Source organism: Columba livia, chromosome 13, assembly GCF_036013475.1.
Source record: "Columba livia isolate bColLiv1 breed racing homer chromosome 13, bColLiv1.pat.W.v2, whole genome shotgun sequence".
NCBI lineage: Eukaryota > Metazoa > Chordata > Aves > Columbiformes > Columbidae > Columba > Columba livia.
Window position 1 is genome coordinate 16,264,209 of NC_088614.1, and position 23,520 is coordinate 16,287,728.

A 23,520-nucleotide genomic window follows, 5' to 3' on the forward strand; every position below is an offset into this window, starting at 1 on the left:
TTCATAGCTCTTAGTAATCATTCTTACTAATTTAAAAACCTTACATTTGCACAAATCCCTGACTAAATTAAGAGAAGTGTTTGTTTTTCATCTCGTGTACATCATACTTGTTCCCACCGAACACTACTTTAAGAAATTCAGTATTGGCAATAAAAACATTGTATGATACAGGCACGATTTTTCATTAAAATAAAACTGAACTGACAAATGTAGGTGGAAGTGTCTCAGCCATTACTTAAATGCGAGCTGCATACACAAGTGTGGCCTGAACTATCTTGGCCAATGTTAAAATGAAAGGAGGTTTAGGCAAAAAAGGTACCCATATTTGGTATCTTTTCTCCGTTCACTTCGCTCTAGAAAAAGCAGGTCCACTTCATGTATCCTATTTAGAACGTTTTTTCAGGTTTATTCATTTAGCAATCCAACATATTTTCCCATTCTTCAGAAAAAGAAAATTCAGTATATTCAGAGTTTGAACACCCATTTTTTCCGCATTTTTATGCTATGTATTTTGTAACTTCAGTTATTATCAGAACTCCAATATAAAATTATCTACAAATACACTTCCCATTTATCTACAGAACAAAAGAATTCCCTAAATAAAAAAAGAAATGTGGAAAAATAACTAAATGATAGTGCAAAGGTCTATACGTACTTCTCTTTGCCAACTCATATTAGGTTTTTAGCTCAAATATCTTTGGCTCTCTTCCAGATTAAATGCCAGTTAGACAGACCTGCCCGCTTACCCTTTCAAGGTAGATAGCAACAGTGGTGAGCTCTAATCATTTACAAAGGTCATGATCGGAAGCTAGCCCGTAAGCAGTCATTTAAAATTCGATTGATCCCTATTTGTAGTCAGGGAAAGAAAATGGACATTTCAGCTGTATTGTAATTATGAGGCTTCAAGGCAACTGTAAATAGATGTGCAAATCCAGATACTGGCAAATACCTTAGAGAAGAAATTATTACTATAGTATAACATATATCCAGGAAAGGTTGAAGATAAAACTGCATATAAAAAAAGATCAATCATCTTTTTGCTAATTTGCCGTGCTTGCCAGCCTATAAGGGTTATCACAATTATCAGAAGTCTGATGAATATTTAAGCGAGGGCCAACTGGCTTAGAGTGATCTCGGCCGAAGTTGTAAAGTGGATGGCTTCACAGAATAAGAAATTCTGCACTGGAGTCAGTATTCATTTCCTGGGAGGTGCAGGTCAGAAATACAGTCTGATAGATAACAGTATCGTGCAAACATTATCATACGAGCATCTTATCCAAAATCACCATTTTCCAACCAACAGTAAGCTACTACTTACTTGGCTTTTGTACTGCGTGTACTGCAATACACAGTCATTGCTTCAACCTGCACCGTAAGCACACAGTGCCTCTGAAAAGTTGCTCTAACAACTAGAGTTTAGTCTATTTTTTTATTTTTGCACATTCAAACTGTAATGCAAAACATGCCATTTCTCTAAATTTCACACAGTGGGACAAATCAGCCCTCACTTCAAAACCTGCCAAGTGTTTGGTGCTGTTTTACCGCACAAAACATTGGAATAGGTTCAAGAGTCTGCAGAAGGGTTTACACTTGTTTATTGCTCAGGTTCTTCATCCCTTCTTTTTTATTCAGTAAGAAGAGCTAAAGATAGTTCTTGATAGCACATACTAATTTTTGACAAACGTGTTAGCCTAGAACAACCTGCTTATGTAAATGTTAATGAATGTTGGTCTAAACATTTCAAATACATCACACACACATCCATCATCAGTAAGATCACAGTAGCCTGATGTTTTATAAAATAACAACTGAAGTGCTGAAATACTTGACTGATACTAAATTACACAAATTCTTATCACTCTTTTAAAAATTATTTATCACTGATGGTATTTAAAAAAAAAAAGTTAATCTGAAGGCAGAGGATCATAAAATTACATTTAAGAATAATCAAAATAATTATGATCCTGATGCTGATTACCAGAGGCGTTAATCTTGCAGTGGTTAGCGTGCTTCAGTTGGCTTCAGGGAACATCTTTGCATACTTACTATTAACTATCAATTTGCTTACAATAAAACATCTTAGCAGTTTATGGATACTTACTAGTGTGACTTTTGACAAGATTCCTGAGTGTTATTTAACATCCCAGAGCAAACTAACCACCATTGTTGGCTTCTTCATACCCCCATTCCAACTATCTTCTGTTTTCTCATGCCCTGTGTCAGATTATCTGTACCAAATCTCTTTCCTACTCATCATCTGACACCTCATCAAAAATGTTATCCCAAACCATAATCTTTGTTTAAAAAGAAAAAAGGCAGTCTTGGCTTTGGTTCAAAAGAAAGGGACACTATACCTTTCATAAAGATATTTAAACATGCGATGTGGCTGCTAACATCTTATTCAACATGAATGCCATAAAGATACGGATTATTTTTAATAGTCATAAAACCTGATATGTTTATTGCCGAACAGTATTGTGGGACTTGTGTAATTAATGCAGATTTAATTACTCTGCTTCGGTGTCAACAGAGATTACTTTAAAGATGTACCTCTCTTGTACCAGCAGATGCCAAAAGCACGACCCTGACCCGTGGAGGCTTTTTTCCCCAGTACTCTCTGGAACTGTACTCTCTACATCAAGTGGAAATGACTTTGCAACCAGTTTTATGTACATACTTGCAAAGTCATCACCCTCTGAATTCTCAGCACTAAGAATAATGTGAATAAAATGCAGCTATCTTCAATGTTCTGAAATTACTGGAGGTGCTGGAGCGAGTTCAGAGAAGGTCAATGAAGCTGGTGGAGGGTCTAGAGAACAAGTCTTAGGAGGAGCAGCTAAGGGAGCTGGGGCTGTTCAGCTGGAGAACAGGAGCTGAGGGGTGACCTTATCGCCGTCTGCAACTGCCTGAAAGGAGGTTGTAGCATGGACGGTGTTGGTCTCTTCTCCCAAGTAGCAAGCGATAGAACAAGAAGAAATGGCCTCACGTTGCGCCAGGGAAGGTTCAGATTGGATACTAGGAAATATTTTTTCACGGGAAGGGTTGTCAGGCACTGGAACAGGCTGCCCAGGGCAGTGCTGGAGTCACCATCCCTGGAGGGGCTTAAGAGACGTGCAGATGACGTTCTTAGGGACATGGTTTAGTGCCAGAGTTAGGTTGTGGTTGGACTCGATCTTGAAGGTCTCTTCCAACCAAAATGATTCTATTATTCTATACTCAGAGATATATAAAAGTACCTGTGAAATTAAAGCTACTTAAGTTTCTTACTTTACAGGATCAATTATATTTTAAAGTAGGAAAGCAGCCTGTTATTACAATACAGTTTATCTTCTAACTAAGCCAGTTAATAATTTCTGGATATTTAAACAAATGAAGCACCTGTTTATACATCCTGGCAAAATAAATAAATTTCCTGTTAATTAACATGATTTAGCAGAAATTAATCTAGCTCACTACATCAACCAACAAGATGCAACCATTTGATAACTGCATTCATTCACACTCTCATTTTCATACTGGACGGCTGATGCAATATCATTCTTTAACTTGCCTTCTCCACAATTAATATGGATATAATTATCAATAGTATATTAAAATTTATGCCTTCTGGGAAGGAAGCAATGCTTCATTCAGAACCACACTAATCAACAATAAACTTTTTTGAAAGTCAAAATATTTGTCTAAAATACAGACAAATATTCCAATATATTATACAAGAAAAATGCTTACAAATGAGATGCTGTTCCTTGCTCCTTATCTGATCACAATTTATTTTTAGCATGCCGTTTACCTACTGAGAGGTATTTCATCACTTAATGACAACTTTAACATACGGAAACCCCTTGGATGAAAAGTACAGTATAAGAATTAAGCACCAATATTATTTCACACAATGAAATTTTCTTCTTTGTGACGGTAGCAATACATTGAAACCACAAAAAGAACACTACTTCACTACTTTAATAAGTAAAGCTGACAACAGATATTCTCAAGTTCTAGTTTGTTTTCCTTAGATCATTATTTGTTAGGATACATTTAGGTATTTCAGAAAGAAGTGCCACAAGCCATATGCCACAAGGAAGACAGCCATATGTCTATTTGAAGTATCAACACTAGATCTTAAAATCAGATTTAATAATCTCCAAAACCCAAGAATACATTTATTCATGGCATGTTTTGTAAATAATTTTGCAAGAGAAACCAAGCATTTACCTTAACCCTTTTTCACTTTAAGCCTTTGCTGCACTACAAGCCATTGTGAGAACAGCCACTGAGATATTAATAAATATATAGTGTGAATATATCCTCCTCTTAGATTTCTCCTTCCACCGACAGTTGTGGCAGTCTGTGCAGCTGGAAGAAACCAGCCATTTCACACACAAGTATAGATTAATTTTCTTTAACAACTATATCCCCCCTATATCCCCCTATTACTCTAACTAGTATTATAATAACCACAGAGAACAGTAAAGATTCTTTTCCACTTTTCTACAAGATCAGCTAAACCAAGAGTATATTCAACGAAGCTAGAGCTAGAGGAATACATTCTATGAATTGGTTCAAGGTATGAATTTGGTCTGGAAAGACAACTGTAAAACAAACGCTGGATGCTTGGTATAAACACCCGCAGATCTCAAGTAAAACACCTTCTCCAGCCCAGAAAATGAAATGGCCTGGTAGTGGCTGTGATCTGTACTGTCGACGGAGAATTATTGCTCTTCAGCCAGCACAAAAGTGAACCTCCCACAAGAAATAAAAGTCTGTTGTATCGTAAGCGGTGCAAACATCCCAGTGAATCTTGCTCACTTGAATCCCCAGGAAAAGGGACCGGCAAACAGCAAACGAGGCACAGCACTACTCCTCGGAAAGACACGAGTTGTTCAAAAACGTGAGCAAAAAGCATCTTGAAAGGAAGGTGAAATGTGCTCCAAATGGAGGGCAAAACCTCAGCAAACTGAAATTAGCTTTGTTTAAAGCAGAGATGTAGATGGAAAAAGGAGGTGAGCTGTAGCTCCTAAGGACTGCGCCAAGAGAAATTCCCTTCAATGTGAGCAGAAATAAGAGGGTGACTTGAACTCTAACAATTCAAGTCTACATATAAACGCTTTTGAAAATAAAATGGAGCCGAGGAGTAGCATCACATGAGAGAGAGAAAGCTCAAGGAGGTGCTTCTCTACCTATAGGCAGAAATCAGGTATGTTTTTTGGCTTGGAAGGAAAATAACCCAGTGACAGAGATGACTGTGAAGATAAAGGAGGAGGAAGAGCTTGAGCAAGTAAGTAGTCAGGTGTGTTTAAATACCCGATTTGATAAGGGAATAGAAGCTGAGTTGTAAAAGTTAAGTTTCTGTAGTCACAGAGCCAACTCAGCCCACAAAGCACTACAGCTTGGCTACTCTCGATTCCCAACATAGCTCAGAATAATCGCCCAAGAAGAAGCAAAGAGGACAGAGAGAGGCTAACAGCACAACAGAAGCTATAAATATCGACAGACTGTAAACTGCAATCAAGAATGAAGACAGCCAGGAATGAACCCCGGACAGGACACTGGCAAGAGAAAGCACTAAATGGCAGAAATGTTTGATGAAAGCAAGATCATATAAACAATGATTTAAGCATTGATTTCTAGCCAATAGGCATCAAAGGAGATCCCTCCTAATTCTGTTTGCGATGGATGGTTTAATTCCTGATAACAGGGTCATATGCTGGGAAAAAGGTTGTCTTAATTGATGGTTCTGCAACAATATCCGTCAGCCTCAGACAGTGATTACACCCCCTGGAAAAACATCTTTTTTTTGCTGAGGAGAGCTTGAAATGTGGAACCATTACACACGTCCTGAGATGTCCACAGCAGAAGGTGCAATTAAAAAATGAAACTCATTAAAAATGCCAGCAGTAACCTCAACAAGTCCAGGACAATGATAAAGAAAAATCAGTACATCAGTGAACTTCAGATAGAGTCTTGAAAAAACAGGGAACGTTTGTAGAATGGCTGTGCGATGCTTCTGCCTCCCTTTGCATTACCAGAGTCTCTAAAGGTCAGCAGAACCTCTATAGCAATCGCACGCTGACTGGTGAGGAACCGGCCCCAAGTAGCTGAAGTTCAGAAGTGGCACCGCAATAATGCAATACCAGATGAGTTTCATATGTGTAATAGCAAATCATCCACCAAACGTGTTCTGTGAGACTTTTAGAATTTGGCAGAACTGTGAATGTTTATCTCATTTTCTTCAATACGAAGCTGGATGCCACTTCTCCACAAGTGTTCTACCACAACTCAGTGAAAGCTCCAGTCATCACCTGCAACGGTTGTACATCTATGTGAAACAGATCGAGATTTTACTTGACTGAAAGAGGTGTGTGCACGCTGGGTTTGTTTCCTTTTCCTGCTTTTTTTCTGTTCCACACACTTTTAACAACAGTCAAAAATTATTGCAGAGTGTTTGAAAAAAAATCACCCCGGGCAAAGACTAAGCTGGGAACATTTCAGCCCCCAAGATGAATGTTGCTCAAAATAATGAGCATCTGAATACAGTTCTGGAACCTTAACTGTGGTACTTTTGACCAAGTGTCTTTCTTACAATACACGTTTGTGTTTATTACATCTAATTTCATTTTGGTTTAGAAGTTTACTCAAAAATTCCATTAACATTTGCCCTGTTCCTTCCAACACAATATATGTCAAACTTCCAACACAGAAAATGTCAGGTGCATCCTGCCTTTCATTTTTTCCCCTGAAGGAATCTCTTAATTGTAATTTTCTAAAGTCATGTACATTACCTAGTTAAAAGCAATTTTAAAAATAATTATCAGTAAACTACAATTTTATCTCCTTACTACTCATGTAATTTTAAAAATAATTATCAGTAAACTACAGTTTTATCTCCTTCCTACTCAAGACCGCATACTGTCTGAACTGATTCATATATATATTCATACCCATAGGTTTAATTTTCTTGGAAGTCTCCCTAAAAGATTACTCATAGCTCACAAAAAAGAGTGATTTTTAAAAGTGTTGTAATTTTTTAACATACTTTCCCTGTAATACTATTTTGTACCCCAAATAGTTTGATATTCACCATATCCCACTAGTCCCTTTAATCAACAAATGCTCTTTAGGGGTATCAGTGAACTGCTTTTTGTTAATTCTGTATATCCTTGGCTGGTTGCCCTTTTGATTTTTCCAAAGACAATGCACTATTTTAACTTAAAACCATTTACTTCTACAACTCTCCAAGCATTTCTTAAGCTACATATTCCTATCTATAGTATACAATGTATAATAATTAGTTGTGGTTGGTTGGGGTTTTTTTTTGTAAGATATCCCTCAAATGCCTGTGAAACAGTTCTATAACAATGAGGGGTTTTTTGTCCTTCCAGTAACCTTAGTCATTACATTTCTTCATTCTTCAAAGCTGTTGTTGGGGCTCCAGCACATTTTGTCTGGTTTTGGTTATACTATTCCTTGAACAACCTCTCTCCAGCAGCGCCAGTTCCAGGCTGTTCATACTAAGCTGGAGACACCCCTATTTTAAGCCTTGATACTTTTCAGGTCTCATAGTGGTGTTTGGTAGATTTGCTTATCAAAACACAGATCACTTGAGCAAATGGATTCTGAGGCACAGGCAAGTGGCAGGATCAGTGCTAACAGAGCTGGCCACTTTTTAAGATGCTCGTAACTTACTTGTTGTAAGATCAGAAAAACTTCTGGAAGAATATCCCTAATATGTGGTACTTTATTTTTTGCTACTTGTCTTAGTTTTATTTTGGAGCAGCAAAACAATGGACCACTACAAATCTTCTCAAACTGTTCTTCAAAGGAAACAAACATACTCATAACAGTATAAATATGACTGGTAAGAATATCTGCCAAAAATCTTGACTGTTTATCCACAGGCTCATAAATTCAGGTGCAAGCAACAGAGGAATATCCCCACTCTTGGGCACTGGTGAGAAAGGCTGGTTCAGAGCTTTTCCCAGGCCCTGTGTTAATCTAAGTGGGGGTTTACTATCCTCCGACATTTCTAGGATGTTCTCTTTTCCCCCTGAAGCCAGATACTATGTGAGGGCTCCGAAACTGATGCTTTAATAGGATTATGGGAATATAAAACACAGGGAAAACCTGTATGGATGACAGTCATGCCCAGAGTCACAGACTAGAGTTACAAAGAGCAGCAAGCTTGTTGAGCTGTGGCTTTAGTTTGGGAGGCCTGACAGAAACAGGGGGATAATGGGAACTAACTCAACTAATAGAAGGCAGGAAATAAGCTTTGCTTGTTCAAAACCATGCACTGGAAAATACAAGGCTCAGATGAACCTCCCACCCAAGCTTTCTGTCAGCTCCCCGGGCTGGCAGCTGGAGCGCAGGCAGCAGCCCCGGGGCGGCGCTGCCCACTGCGACACACTGCTAAAGGTTCTATTGGAACAGGAATCAATTGCTCCGGTTTTCAGATGCTGAAGTATCTCTGAAATAAACATTTCTGGAAGTACCTTTTAAAGAATCTCTCATTGTATCTGAGTAATACAGCAGCTACTTGGATAGTGAAAACTGTCCATGTCTGCTACAACTTTGTGTTAGTACTAGGAGACTCTGATCAAGAATTTCATCTGCACTATGTTCTCTGCGCATCGCAAGTTTGGATAGCATAGCATGGCCTTTTGCTGCTATTATTTCTAGTCCATCTCTGGCACAAGCTTGAAATCTGAAATAATTAGGAACCAGTACACCAGAACTGTATGAAAAACATGGGAAAAGTATGAACTTAATATGTCAACTGAAGGCTGAGTACGTAGGAAGAGCTCAGCTCCATGGAAGCGAAGAGCAACAGTATGTCACACCATAACAATCTCAAGTCAGTCTGAAGCACATTCCTCATTTTACAAAATAAATATTTCTGTTTTTTAGAAAAATTTCTCTGCCTATATGCATTGCCACAAAACAGAACAGCAGAAATTAAGTGCATTTAAAATACTAGTTATTCAGAAATTCTGGTAAGAGGCTTTATTAACTAGATTATTACAAAAGAAAATGCCCAGATTTTGACGCCAGTCCTCTACCATTCTCATGGGAAAGCTGCATCTTTAAACTGCTGGCCTCATCTGAGGAAATAAGGCAAATGTAGCAATCCACTAAAAAATAATTTGGCTGTAATAAGTAATTTTAATCAAATAGTTAGAGAGAATGGCATTGAAGTGAATTTCTGAAGTGTCATAAGCAGATGGGAAGTGTGTAGTGTAGAAACTGGTTGTGCACTTCTACTGCAATATCCTTTTTTTTCAGCCTGGATTGAGGCTTGATCAAGTCTAAGTGACACGACAAAAACAATTTTAATCTATTCTGAAACTCTATTCAACTAAAGAATACACAATATAGCAAGTATGCCGCTCTTTTCAAAAGTGGGATTTGAGGCAGAGCGATATCGGGAACGAAAATATCCAGACACCCACCTTCTTCTCCCCTTAAAAGTCGTGAGGGTAGAACTGGGGGTTCACTTGCAAAATCAGAGTTCCACTGGGCATGCAAAACAAGCTCAAAATTTAAATAATCTACATCTTTTCTATTTTAGATTTAAGTATGGCAAAGCCGCTACTGCTCCTTTCTCCTGCAGATCAAGGGAACAACATACCACAGTGTGGGGACAAAATATTTCAAGCCATTTTTCATACACTGACAAGTAGTAAATTAGGGAATCTTGTAAGTACAATACAGTAGTCATCCCCTTCTATTGATCACATATAATTTACATCTTACAAAGATGTGAATTCTTGCATTCTCACTCCACAAGGAAAATCTCAATGATTTATTCATTTCAAATAAAAAATAGAAGGTAGATGAGAAGAATTACTTCACAGGCTGTAGCTTTCTCAGGGCACTAGTGCTAGGCTCTTCTTTCGCACTGCCCGAAGGGCCTTTGTGTGCAAGTCCCTCTAATTAACAAGGTGAATCATGCAGCAGTTCCCTAATTAGTGAACATGACAAGCCAATGGAAACAAGCAGACAGACCTGGCGTACAGATATGGTCAACAAAAGGCACAGCAACACACCATTAAAAAAATGTATATTTCATGTAAATAAAACACAAAAAGTAAGAGAACTAGTGTAATGTCTAATTTCCTTTTTCATGTTTTATGCTTATTCTTCATTTATGGCAGATATAAATAACGACACAATAAATCAAGGTTTCCAACTGCAAGTCACACCACCTCTCCAAAATCAAAGAGCAGCTATCCTCCATGAATAAGCATCTGCTTAACAGGCATTATTTGTTTTCTCTCTTGTTTTTCTGCTTTAAAGAACTGCAGTTACATTAAGCTGAGCACTTTGAGAATCCCTTGATTAATTCTACTCAAAATTATTTTTCCTTTAAACAATTTTTCACCAACAGACAAAATGAGTGGAATAGTTGCACTATTCTTATTGCATTGTAAAAATGCCTACATGCTCAATATGTAATAATTTCTAACTTTTGTCTAAGGATAAATAAAAAGAGAGACTACTCAAAGAATCAGATTTGCTTTAAAAAGGAAATGAGATTATCTAAAATGTACCTCCTTACATCCATCTTTTCAAGTAAAATATTTTAAATCTGTCAGTCTTCCTTATGATTTTCCCAAAAATACTCTCCCCATCTCCAAAACAACACATGGGGGTTTAGATAGTTACCAATTTGTTACAAATCGGATCTTTCATTTAGATCTTAATGATCCTTCAACATACTAGAAGTCTAAAATGTGTGTCACCAACAGCAGAATCTAATTCTTCACAGAAAAACTCCACTATATTCTTTGCTCTTTATTCCTTGGCACATTATAATAAGTGAGGAAAGCTACAGATTATCCCCTCATTACAGGTTCCTCATCCTCACAACCTTGAAAACAAGTATTTCTGACTTTCCTCTTCTAATAGGGTAAAATTTCCTTATGTTCTAAAATTCATGTTCAAAATACTGATGTCTAAAACCCCCTCACTTTTCTGACCAGTCCAGCTTTAAAAACATGAGATTAAAATACTAGCCCCTAAGTAACACTGGTTTAACGTGCCTTTAAAGGTTCTTTTCTAGCTAGAAATTTGAATGATATTTAATGATGTTCCGTTGCAGAACGGATTAACTGTTTCAAAGCAGTTTGAAATTCAGTGGAAAAGCACACAATAAATACTACTGGAGATCATGAGCAGAGAGCTAAAATCACTACAAGCTATTTGCTGTGTTCTTTTTTTTCCCCTTCTTAGTACATGTGAACTTTCCCTAACTTCTCTTAGATCCCGCTCAATGCAACCATTCTTAGGACAGTGCAGAACAGCTTTAAACACAGCCTGCAAAGTATCCTCTTTTAACATCAAGGCACAATGGATAATCTGCTAACAACTGAACTATGATCTGCCATATGCACGGAGGAAGTATTCAGCAAACAACCTGTCACAAACGCTTATTGTTTCGGTAACCAACTCACCAAAGGACGTGGCTTTATAAAATATATTGCAAACTCTGGCACACCATTTATTATCAAAGACAGCTGTAATTAAATGTGAAACTACTGCAAAAAGAAAGCAGTTTGGTGCATTAAAAAGCTCGACGTTTTTCTTTGCATCTTAAAATGAAAGCGAGGAGATTGGAAATATATGCTAAATATGCAAAACCATGGATTAATGCAAAATCACAAAATTTTTAGTTGATTTTCAAATACATAGTATTCATAAACACAGATTATTTTGTAGGTATAATTACAAAAAAATTTTGCATTTAAGTAACAATGTTAAATGTAGCTGACAACAATAAATCATAATTGTCCACAGGAGATGTCTTGATATGAGATTATATCTAATACCAGAGGGACAAATCCTGTTTGCTTTGAACACTCCTACTGCTATCAGTAGAGTTACTCCAGAGTTACAATGGTGTGACAGAGAAGAACTCAATGTATAATATTTTAAATACGAGGCATGCACATTTAAAAAGTGACAGGAGGAAAAATGCATTAAGAGGAAATAGGGCAAAAATAAAAATCCCTGAGACAAACCAGTGGGATCATTCTCCTGTTTGCCACACAGTCCGCCCCGTGTTGTCCGCCCTCCCAAACGCTGGCGTCCCTGCCCATGCAGACGTTTCCTTCTCCAGCAGATGTAGGAGGTTTATTTTTCAAATTTCGGTACTAACCAGGAAGAATCTCTCCACACAGATAGATGGGCAGATGAGCATTTTTTACTCAGGAATTATTTTTAATGCCTCAGTTAAAATGACCCGAGGATATTTATGAAATGTACATTTATGATTTTTTTCTCTTTTGTACAGCTGAGCAGATCACTGACATTTTATTGTTCCCAGAATCATCAACTGATACATTTCAGAAACAGATGCATTTTAGATAGGATAATGTAGAAGCTATTTAAATAGGGATTATAATTGCTCTATACCAAAAGATCAAAAATACAGAGCAGAACGCTATCATGTATTACCAAAACCCCAGCATCTTCTAGGGAGCACCATGACTGCACACAACACAAGGTCAGCTCAATAGTGAAGTCTATTTTATCTCTATGCAAATTACTGAGATTATGCATTGACAAAACTGGGATTAACAACTTGTCTCAGAAAAGCATGACAGAAGGCCTCTCATGATCTGAAGTTACCTTTCTCCTCAGAGCAGTGACATCTCTAGTATAATCCAGAGCATAGCTCAACTCCTGCATCCTAAAATAAGGCACAAGTTTTCAACCTGAGACTAAATTAGAGAAGTTTATGGGGTTTGCTAGTGTAGCTGCATGTTTTTTCGATGTTTCCATACAAGCTGGAGATCTGTCCTCCAGAGTGACCGCTCTATCTTGTGGTGACCTAGAGATCACTGAAAAGGTAAAATAGCAAAAAGATGCAAACAATTTATATTCTTCGAGTGGAAAAAAAATCATCCCACATTTACGTTTACTGACGTACTCAAGTAAACAATGGATTCCCTCAACATATTGCTTAAGAAGGAAAAACTAGCAACTTCTAGTTACAGACCATTATTAAAAGAGAGAACAATTTTGTTGAATACTGAATTTACTCTTCCTCAAAACAGGAAGCTGAAAGAGTTTCGCTTCATTAAACAGCACCATATACAGTGAAGTAGCAATGTGTATTCAATAACACTCTTAATAATTATTACCTGTCATAATCAACCAGCAAATATCCCTATAGATGGTACTGGAGGACCTATCTCGGCTTCTCCAGAGCTGGCAGATGTCCACAAAAGCCACAAAGTGCTGGGCTGCCTCAAGACTAAGGGCTCCTTACGAAAACATATACCAAACTTTTCCAGAATTTAAACATAGATTTTGAAAACAAATAGATTAAATTATCCTATTTCTCATAAAAATGTGCTCTGTTCCAGTCTCGCTTCTATTACGTTTCTTATCAAGTGAACATTCTCCCCCTTTCCCATCTTCCTGTACACAATTAACACCTGAGCTCAGTTTTTATCTTCAGCCTAATTTCCCATTGTGTTTATTTGATACCTTCCTAAACTTACTCGACTTGTCTGACATGTTCGGCAGATATGAACACTTCTTTCAGGATAGGGGTTTTTTAAAAATCATCCTCAGTTTTTGGGAAATTAATAGATTTTCATGCACCTAGAAATATGAATACAACTTTTGGCTATATAGGATGAAAAGCCCTTTAAAAGCCTGACAGCACGTCAAAAGATGAAGGGAAATTTTCAGAAATCTACACAGTGTTATTTCTGTCTCAAGAAAACAAATATCTGAATATAGATTTACCATTTGCAAAGGGAAAGGACACAGAATGTAAGGAAGCCTGCTCTGTACTTCACATTGCTTATTTTGATTTTCGCATGGCTGTGCAGAGTCAATAAACCTACGAACTGTAATTGCATCACACTGTTTTTCAATTTGCTTCACCTCAATCCTACGGATACTGAGATACCGGTTTTAAGGAAGCTGTAACGCCTCAGAGTACAGACAACTTGTCGGCACAACATACTTTCCCGTTCCAGAAAACCCCATTCACATCTCTGGTCATTTCCACAGAAAACTAGAAGTTAATTTGGCAGCAATTTTCAACGCTAAATGAAAATAAAAGCCTTACAAATCATTACTCAACTGCCTAATAATGTTAAAAATACAGCGCTGCCTTTCAAATGTTTACATTTTAGTGATAATCACATCTAACTTTAGTAAAGCCATACTTGAGGGAGAAAAACAAGCATACCATTTACATTGTGAATGGCAATAATACATTTATATTTATTTTAAAAATTACTGTTACTAAAGGGGAACTACTTTTATCAGGGTATGTTGACCAGTATCTCATTACTCAACTAAGATGATCTAACTATGGGGAAACTCTCACAGGCTGACACAAAGGGATTTTTGATGACAAGACTAAACTAAAAAGAAGAAATAGATGCTAACACGCATTTCATGACCTCTACACACCACTGACCAGCCACCTGGCTTGTAGTTTAGAAGAGTGTACATATAACCTAGCTACAGACAGAAATGTTTAGTATTTATTAAGTCAAAACTGACACTTTTTACCCTACTCTTAACTGCATTAAATATTCCTTAAAACTCTGCCACAATAAACTACCTGAAAATGATAACAAAGCTAACCTTCACTTTACTCTGCAATAAATACATACATATGGAAGTAGATAACTTGTCACATCCCAGCACAGGCAGGCAGGAGATGCTGACAGTCCTTGTAGAAAAGGAAAGCATACCTTTACAAAGCAGGTTTGCAGAATCAGATGGTTTCTTTGTATCTGAGTTTACAATCTGCTAAATATGATATCCTTCAAGACAGCTGTGAAAATTAATGTCTTGTGTGTCTTATAAATTGCGTGGACACACACAAAAGTATCGCATGCACATACATCAGCTCTCTCAAATATGTGCTGGCAAGGAAGTTTTAAATCACTCTTTTTAAAATTTTACTACTACGATTCCAACTTCAGCTTTAACTCTGCTCCCATGAACTCTTTCATCTTCCGCTAACAGGCTAGAAACAGATGACAGATTCTACGATTTTACGAAATGCAGTGAAATGTATGCATTTCAAACGAGGTCCTGCCATTGTAAGATGACAGAACATGCAAATATCCTTCCAGACTAGAGCGGGGAAGGAGATGTCGGTACCGGGGGTAGATCTTTGTGTGGGGGGCTTGCACAAAGCAGAGGGCGAAGGCCGATCAGCAGGAGGGCTGCAGCTGATCGCTGATGGCCAGCTGCCTGCTGCCGGTGCGATGTGCAGCGCCCAGACTGAGTGGGCAGAGGAACAGAAGATTTAGTAGGTGCGCCTCGGTCCCCTCAGGTTACAGCATGTGACGCGGAGCGCCCGGAGGAACCGGGGGCAGATGAAAGCTGGCAGCTGTGAGCTGCCTGCGGCGCTCCGAGGCTGCCAAACAGGGCTTACAAACATGTTAGCTCAGCGGCAGAATTAAAGCCCTCGTTCGGGTTTATTTTGGAGTAGGAAACCCATGTGCATACAGAGGATGGGGGAAAACTTGCCCTGCGGGCTGAAGCCTAAGTACACCTTGACCTCTCCTTGCAAGCTCCTATATTGCAGGGCAGGCTTGACTAAGGGACCAAAACATCTAAATAATCATTTAGATTGTTGTCCAAGCAACCTCCTCAGTTTCTGACAAGCAGACACAGCTGACATTTGCTGCCCTCTACTTATTAAACAGGCAATCATATTCCAAAGTCCAAAGCACTAGTATTTTGCCAGATCAGCAGGGAAGTAAATCTCTTGCAGTATCCAAATTAAACAGTTATGTGATTTTTCCATGTTCATGGTTTGCTCCAAACAAAAGAATATTTATATATATATATGCACATATATATGCACATATATATATATATATATATAAATATATATAAATATTTCTTTATTTTTTGGCTGTGGCAGAGCAACAAAGCAGAACTGGAAATTTATTCTCGATGTCTTCCTTGCAGAAACTGATCTGATATATCTATCTATATATATATCTCTGTACGTTTATCTATTTACATATATAAAAATAATGTTTAAATCCTGTGGCAAAGGACGTGCCATTGCACACATTCCCCACTGCCTCTCGCAGAACCGCTGGATGTGATTGTCAATACTCAGGAGAGGCACGGCCAAACCATCCTTATCGCACATCTCACATCGCAAGGTGGAAGAAAACAGTTCCCTTATCTCTTCACTGAGCTCTGTTGTGTGGGCACCCAAAAGTGATTAGAACAAGGGGCTGTCACCCTCCACTTGTTTAGCAGTGCTTCAAAATCCAAAAGCAGTAGTGCTGGTTATTCCTACCGACATGGAAGGAAAACCACAGGGGATCTAAAGGGCTGAAAATGCTACTGGTACTTTCCTGCAGTGGGAAAGTCAGACACCACCTTCAGATAATTCATTTTACAAGAGAAAGTTCATGCAGGAGTATTTTGGTGAGATTCAGAACAGCACTTCAAAAATTCTTTACAAAAAGCTTATACTATTCTAAACCCAAGTCCTGGAAATTCATATTTAAGTAGTCCTGTTGCTTCATAATGAGAAACTACTTGTTGTAACAGTCTCGATAGGCAGGACTCCACTGGTGAGTATGGAATCTGGAAGACAATGTAAACTACAGGGACGGATTTCTCCTCCCCGCCTCCTTTCCAGCTTTTTAAAAGATGAAATCCATTAAGTGGAGCAGAATTTGCTACAGATATTGCTCTCTTGGAGATATTCAAACACTAATCAAATATATTTCACAACAGATCAAAACTCTAATTTGAAAATGAGTCTCAAGTCTTTCTCACTAGTTTTATTTGAAAATTAGAGCACACACTTACTTAAAAATTTGTTGAGAAAGGTGAGAAAACAAGTAAGAATCTCAAAAAGAAAAGCCAACTCTGACAAATGTCTACAGCTCTTACGTTGTTGTCTTCAAATTCTCAGAGTGCCACATGGGAACCTTTTGGTAGCAAGGTAAAACAACTACTATATATTATTTGTGCACATAGCTGCTAATGTCTCAAACGGCAGATTGCATCAGTACAAATTTGTCATACAAAATCTACGGAATGCGCGCTGCTGTGTTAATTTGAAGGCTGCTACCTTTCAAACACCTCTTCTAGACTCACTTCTACGCTGACACAAGACATCAGCTAAACAATGAACAACGCGTGACCGGACATCTTGCTTTCCTCTTCCTTTCCTTTCTCACATCATTTTGTTTTGCGTTATCCCCCATTATCCAAGGTGTGCAACATCGTTCGTTGGTGCTTACAAACACCGGACATACAAAACCTCACAAATCTGACACGGCTCTTCATGAGGTAAAACAACGCTTTGGTACGATACTCATGATCCTTCTCACGCAGCGCATTCAATTTTTACGTAACTCTAGTGAGGGCGCAAATGAAGTTTTAAGAATCTATTTCCTACGTAGCAAGTATAAAACATAAAAAGAGTGTTCTTCTAAAGATATATCAAGTATAAAGTAGCTTGTTACTTAGGAAAGGCTTTGTATTTAGCTCATGTATCTGTAAAACAGTATTTGCTTTCGGAATGCTAAAAACCACAGTTAAAATCATTCATAAAAAATAAGCATTCTTGTACCTAAACTAGGCAGTGTCTGTACAGTAAAATCATGCATCGCTATGGAACTCCACCAACATGATTTTGTAGAAGTTATGGTGTTGTAGAAGTTATAGTTATGTTGGACAGGATTTGATTTAATTTTGATTTCTGCTAAACTAATGAATTAATCTTGGGTCACGCTTGGGTAAGAGAAAATACCAAAAAAATCCAGCCCTTGCTTCAACTCTAATCAATATGCATTTTACTTAAACGGGAATAAAACAAATTGACCCAGTTGGAAAATATTATGGCCATTCCTTTAATCGCCTGGCTTTTGTTTTGTCAGTTATGCAGTTTTATGACCCAGTACAGAAGGAGAACACCACACCTCATCTCCAGCCAAACAACTGCCACCACCTCAGCTCTACGCACGGGAAAACAGGTTGGAAGTGTCACGGTCTTCAGTTTTATAAAGAGATATGCAAAAAGTTTTGCTGAATAGCAAGAATACCATTGCCTGAAGTTCTTCAGGACTTGTAGAATCCACAGGAGGGTAACACCTTATTCTTGGAAACACAGGAATTTTTTTGGCAAAACCCATTGTCTTTAAACAAATGTGAAATTTTGAAGATCTACACACTGCAATTCATATGCAATAAACTTATTACTGGTTATAGATGTTCTTGTTTCTTCAGCAGCAGTATTTGCATATGCAAATACCCTTCCCAGGAGTTCATAATTCACTCCAGTTACCAGAATTTGTGACTGTTAACATAATATATCTGTACATCTAAAGTAATATCTACTCAAAAGGAAAAAAAAAATACAGCTAACACAAAAGCATTAAGCTTGATAACACACCGGGATTTTCATTAAAGTATTTTTTTTGACTGGTAACAGATAGAACTGCTTCTCTGAGATGCAACTTCAATACTAACATTTGGAGTCCCTGCAACAACTTTATAACTTCAGGAAACCCTTGTACTCTAAAGCCAAATCCATGGCAGTGTTCATGGGCTTCGCACCAGAATAGTCCAAGCATTCTCCCGAAGCGTTTTTCTGTGTACAAACAAAAGACCTGTGGTAACGGGAAAGTGTAAATAAGTGACTCTCTTATCTGACCTTCTACAATGCATTGACAAAAATGCTTGCGTTCCTTCTGCATCACAGCCATAGCAGTGGTAACCTGATGCAGAAAACTATGAAGCTGATGCAGAAAACTGAAGCAACTCAGTTCTGAGGAATCATTATTGCGTAAGTATTGCGCTATCGTTACTTCAGGTATCATATCCCCAGCTTTTCGTTCTTTCCACTGACTGACCCTCAGATGGGTTAGAGAGCTAAGTGGAAATTTAATTTAAACTTACTTCTGTCCAAGTGCTGCATTTCTCAGTGGAATGTTTTATAAGAAACCTTTTTAAGATAAGATTGTTGCTTTTGAATCAATATTTTTGTGTCAGGCATGATAAAATAGAAAACTTCTTTAGGCTTCTCATCACAAGAGATACTGCATGACTAGTACAACCTTTAAGGACTTTGGTTTTGATAAAAACATGACTAAAACCAAACAAAATCATTTTCATTTGCTTTTCAGTAATGCCTTATAAGAACAGGGATAACTGAAGTAAAGAATTATTTAAATATTTTAAAAGAAATCATTCCTACTGAGTTTATAAATATGAATATGTTGACAAGAAATTATTTAGAGTAAAATTGTTTCAATAATCTACTTGTTAAACACATGATGCTGGAGTTTCAGTAATTCTGCTTTTCAGTAATCCTCCTTTTATGTGGGTTTTAAATTTCTAGGGCAGTGTGAGAGCCACAGAAGATATACACCATGTGATGTATGTTTCATTACTATTTTTAAGTAAGAGAAGGATTCTATGGCTTCTTAGAGAACACTATCTGCTAGCAGTCCAGATTTTTTTGTGCACAGAGCTCAGAAAAGGCTACAGTTCAATAGGTAAAAGCTAGCTGAGACAGGCTCTTGTTGCAGAAGTCCCTGCAGCCGGGTGCCAGCCCCACGCAGAGGGGTCACCCCGTGCCGCACCGGGAGCGGCTGTCCCAGCTCTGCTGGTGCAGGAACCGGCTGCTCCCAGAGGTCCCGCCAGCGGGACGGTCCCATCCCCAACCTGCTCACACACCTGTCCCTGGGAAGGGGCTTCGGCCAGCTTCTGTCTGCCCCTGGAACCCGAGATTTCACTGCCATGGCCAACGAGTACATCTGAGAGCAGATTCAACCGACTTGTCTCAACTGATCTAAGTCCTGGATACATGCCCTGACATTTATGGTGTCTGGGTTGAGTTTTTATTATTATGCAATATTCTTGGTTAGTGATGACACAAAGATTTTAACCAAGTTAATCTTTTAGGATCAAACTCGGCTATTTGACTTTTAAATTAAAAGGTTTTTAGCCAACAGACACTGACTATGTACAAAAATATCCATGACAGGAAGGATATTTAGGATCTTACCTTCCCTGACTTTCTTTTAAATAATTTCTATTATTAATTACTAGGTGTTGACTCAGTTATTCCTAATCTTGATCCGCTCCTGCTATCAGTTATATGGCCTGTTTTATGTCCTATTTAATGAACTTTTATAATGGAAATTAGAGAACTCACCATTTCTTTTTTTGTGACTTTCCATGCTTCATTGGAGAGCTAAGTCAGTCTATTTTCTCAAACCTTTTTTTCCCAAGCTTTAATCAAGCACTATTAAGTAAACACTGCTCACAAATTATGTTATTTCTTACATTAAGTTTTACTGAGTCAAACATTTCAGAATTTACATTACAAAACAATGTAAGAAGTAACAGGTGAATAGCAGCATTTTTCTCTGAAACAGTCTCAATGGAAAATATTTTTCACTAGTTTATTAAATAGATTTACCATTAAAAGAATCATATAATGGCCACTGACAAAAAGCTGCACCAGTTTGAAAGTGTGAAAGTAAATGGAGAGTTTTAAGCAATATAAACCCCACAGGCACATTCTCCTACTGCTTTCAGTCGAGTCCATTTGAAACAGGTTAAAGCTAAAGCAAAATAAGTCAATCAAACTGAAATAAGAGTGGGTGTGCACTGACCTTACTAAAACAGTGCTTGTCTGTGTGTGAATGAAACCTGACTGTTACATCTGGTCTCTGCAATAAGACCACAGGTAGATGGACCTTCTGTTTGTTTTGGTAAGTATTTAAATGCAATTAAACTTGATTTATGCCTCTGTGGTTTAAACAATATGCAGAGTGGTTTGAATACTGGCTAATAAATGGAGTAAGACGGAGTTACAGAACAAAATATGAAGGAATCTTCACCTTACCAAATTCATTTTAAAATGTGTTCAAAGGACATAGTATATTTTCTTGAAGACACCAATAAGCAAGAAGGGGACTTCTTAATGGTAAAAGTTGTGTGAAAGAAATTGAACTCATTTTTTTTCTTCCTAAATTAGGAAGAAAACCAAAGCATTGTGGAATGAAAGACTCACAAATACCCATAAAGGAGAATGTTTTGGAACAAATACCCTTTGCTAGTCTTTCTTCCCTCTTCATCCTATTATCCTTGTGTTGGTACCTTTATTTTGCATTCCAAGGCAATGCTTTCTAGAGTTCATGTTTTGAAAGGTTATTCTTAGATTTAAAAGACTTTCTTTAAGACTTTAAATTAATTCTTTTGGTATTTCACCTCCTCCCTTTGACTTCTGTTTGCATTAAGTACCTTGGGCTATACTCTCTTTATCGGACTTCATATATTGGTTCCATTTGTTTTAGATATTCACCCATTTCTATGTGGCAGGGAAGCAGGGCACAGTATGGATCACAGCCGCTTTAGAAAGACAGTTCCAGACGGGCCGGTGAGCAGCAAACACGGGCACACTGCGGAGCCAGAACATCAGCCGTTTCCAGATCACAATAATGACATTACCACTGCTTTGCTGATATGAAAAAACAAACTATCTGACAATCACATCAATAAACAAGGAACACAAGCTAAAAACGCTGCAGGTTTCTTGGATGCCCTCTTTTTAAAACACTACCTTGTAGCCACTTTACTGCTGAATAGCTGAGCAACAAAGGTCTTCAGGCAATGTTCGAGACATGGAAATCATGGAAACACAGCTTCAAATCCAGCTTAGTATCAAAGCTGACAGTATTATATTCATCAGCTTATACAAAACCTGGGAGAAACCCAATTTCTCTCTCAGTTATGGGTCACTTGAGAGTAGCCCAGCTGGAAGTGAAGTCTCGAAATCCTGACATTTTTGTAGAAGTTGTCTCAAAACTTTTAATTTCAAATCATAAAGCCATAGCAATGACACACTATCCAACCCTAACCGTTCTGTGATTCTGTAACAGACCTTTTATACAATAAAATGGGTTATTTTTATTTTGGCGGTGCCAATTCGAGATGTTAGCATTTATTCTGTATCCGATGCAGAAAAAAAATATAGGCAATGTTAAACCAAAATCTTGCCAGTCCCACTTCACCACCCCCCCTTTCAAAAGTTAATGCAAAATAATATGTTCTTATTAAATGTATTTTAGCTAAAAGTCTTTAAAACAGTTCAAAAAGAGCTTTAGAACCCTAATTACTAAAAACAGAGACATGCTTATATTTCTTAAGGTTTCAAAAATGTAGAATGAAATTGAACTTCAGAGAGAGGCACAGCGCCAGTAAATCACAGACTTTCATTAGAAGGGTGGGAAAATAGGCAGGGCTAATGTACAAAAGAATAGGGTGCAGCACTCAAATAGAAAATGTAGTATTAATTCTGCGTTTACTGAAATGTGTTATCATATCCAGGAACACTACTACTTTAAAATCACACACTAGTTTGATCTAAACATTGTTAGTTAGGTTACCACTAAAATATTTGCTACATCTTTACGAAAAGCACCATCACCATTACTCAGAATAGAATCCATACACTTTCATTGACATGTCAGCACAGCATCACTCCCTCTAGTGGGTAAGCTTACCAACAACCCGAATTTTCATAGAGGGAGAAGTCGTCCTGCAGCTACACCAAAAGCAACAACACTGGCTGGAGTGCAAGTCTTCTGTCAAAGCCACAAGGAGAACCACTATTCCACTCTTACTACTAGAAAACGTGTTTTTACTAGCCCTGATGTTTACTTTTGCATCCCTGAGTTTCCAATGGCCAAAAAAGAATGACAATGAATGCAAATATTGTAGCAGCAAAAAAAGCATTTATTTCTAGCTTGTTTTCACTTCCAGCAACACAGAATCACAGAATGTCAGGGATTGGAAGGGCCCTGGAAAGCTCATCCAGTGCAATCCCCCCATGGAGCAGGAACACCCAGATGAGGTTACACAGGAAGGTGTCCAGGCGGGTTTTAATGTCTCCAGAGAAGGAGAAATAACTTCATTACTCTATTTCATCTGAAGACTTGCCTGACAAACCAAACTCGGGAGACACTAAGGCCTGGTCTAATGTTTACAAGAACTCATTTCAGCAAATCTTACTACATCAACACTTAATGGAAAAAAAGGCAAATAAGACTCCTTTGTGTACTTGGATTTTTTTTTTACTGTTATATATGTAAAATCTGTATAGCTAACGGAATGATAGAATACTGCCAACAGGGAAACAAAACAGGAAGAACAGGCCAATACAAAATAACTTGTTATATGTGCTTTTCTGAATATATTACCTTCTAATGTATAATTGTTACCTTCCAATGCACATATCCGAAGCAGCTGGCTAAAAAGACAAGCATCAGTTTGCTGCAAATAACACTGCTAATTTTTTTAAAAAGGAGTGACTATCAATTAATAGATATTTTAGTCTAACTGATTTAAGTTACAACCTGATCCTGAGCCATGAAATGTCATACGCAAAGGAGAGCCACTCTCATTTACAACAAACTAAGGTAGTCAGTAGTTCACAAATTGTTACTCCAAAATAACACATCCAAACTTCATCCAAAATTATTTTATAATTTC

General features: G+C 37.8%; 1 protein-coding gene across 4 annotated transcripts in view; it reads right to left on the reverse strand.

The window, feature by feature from the left end:
* The window catches only part of LOC102084381 (transcription initiation factor TFIID subunit 4), a 135,044-nt gene that overhangs the window by 43,548 nt on the left and 67,976 nt on the right, over positions 1–23,520 (reverse strand). The gene's annotated exons all lie outside the window — the stretch shown is intronic.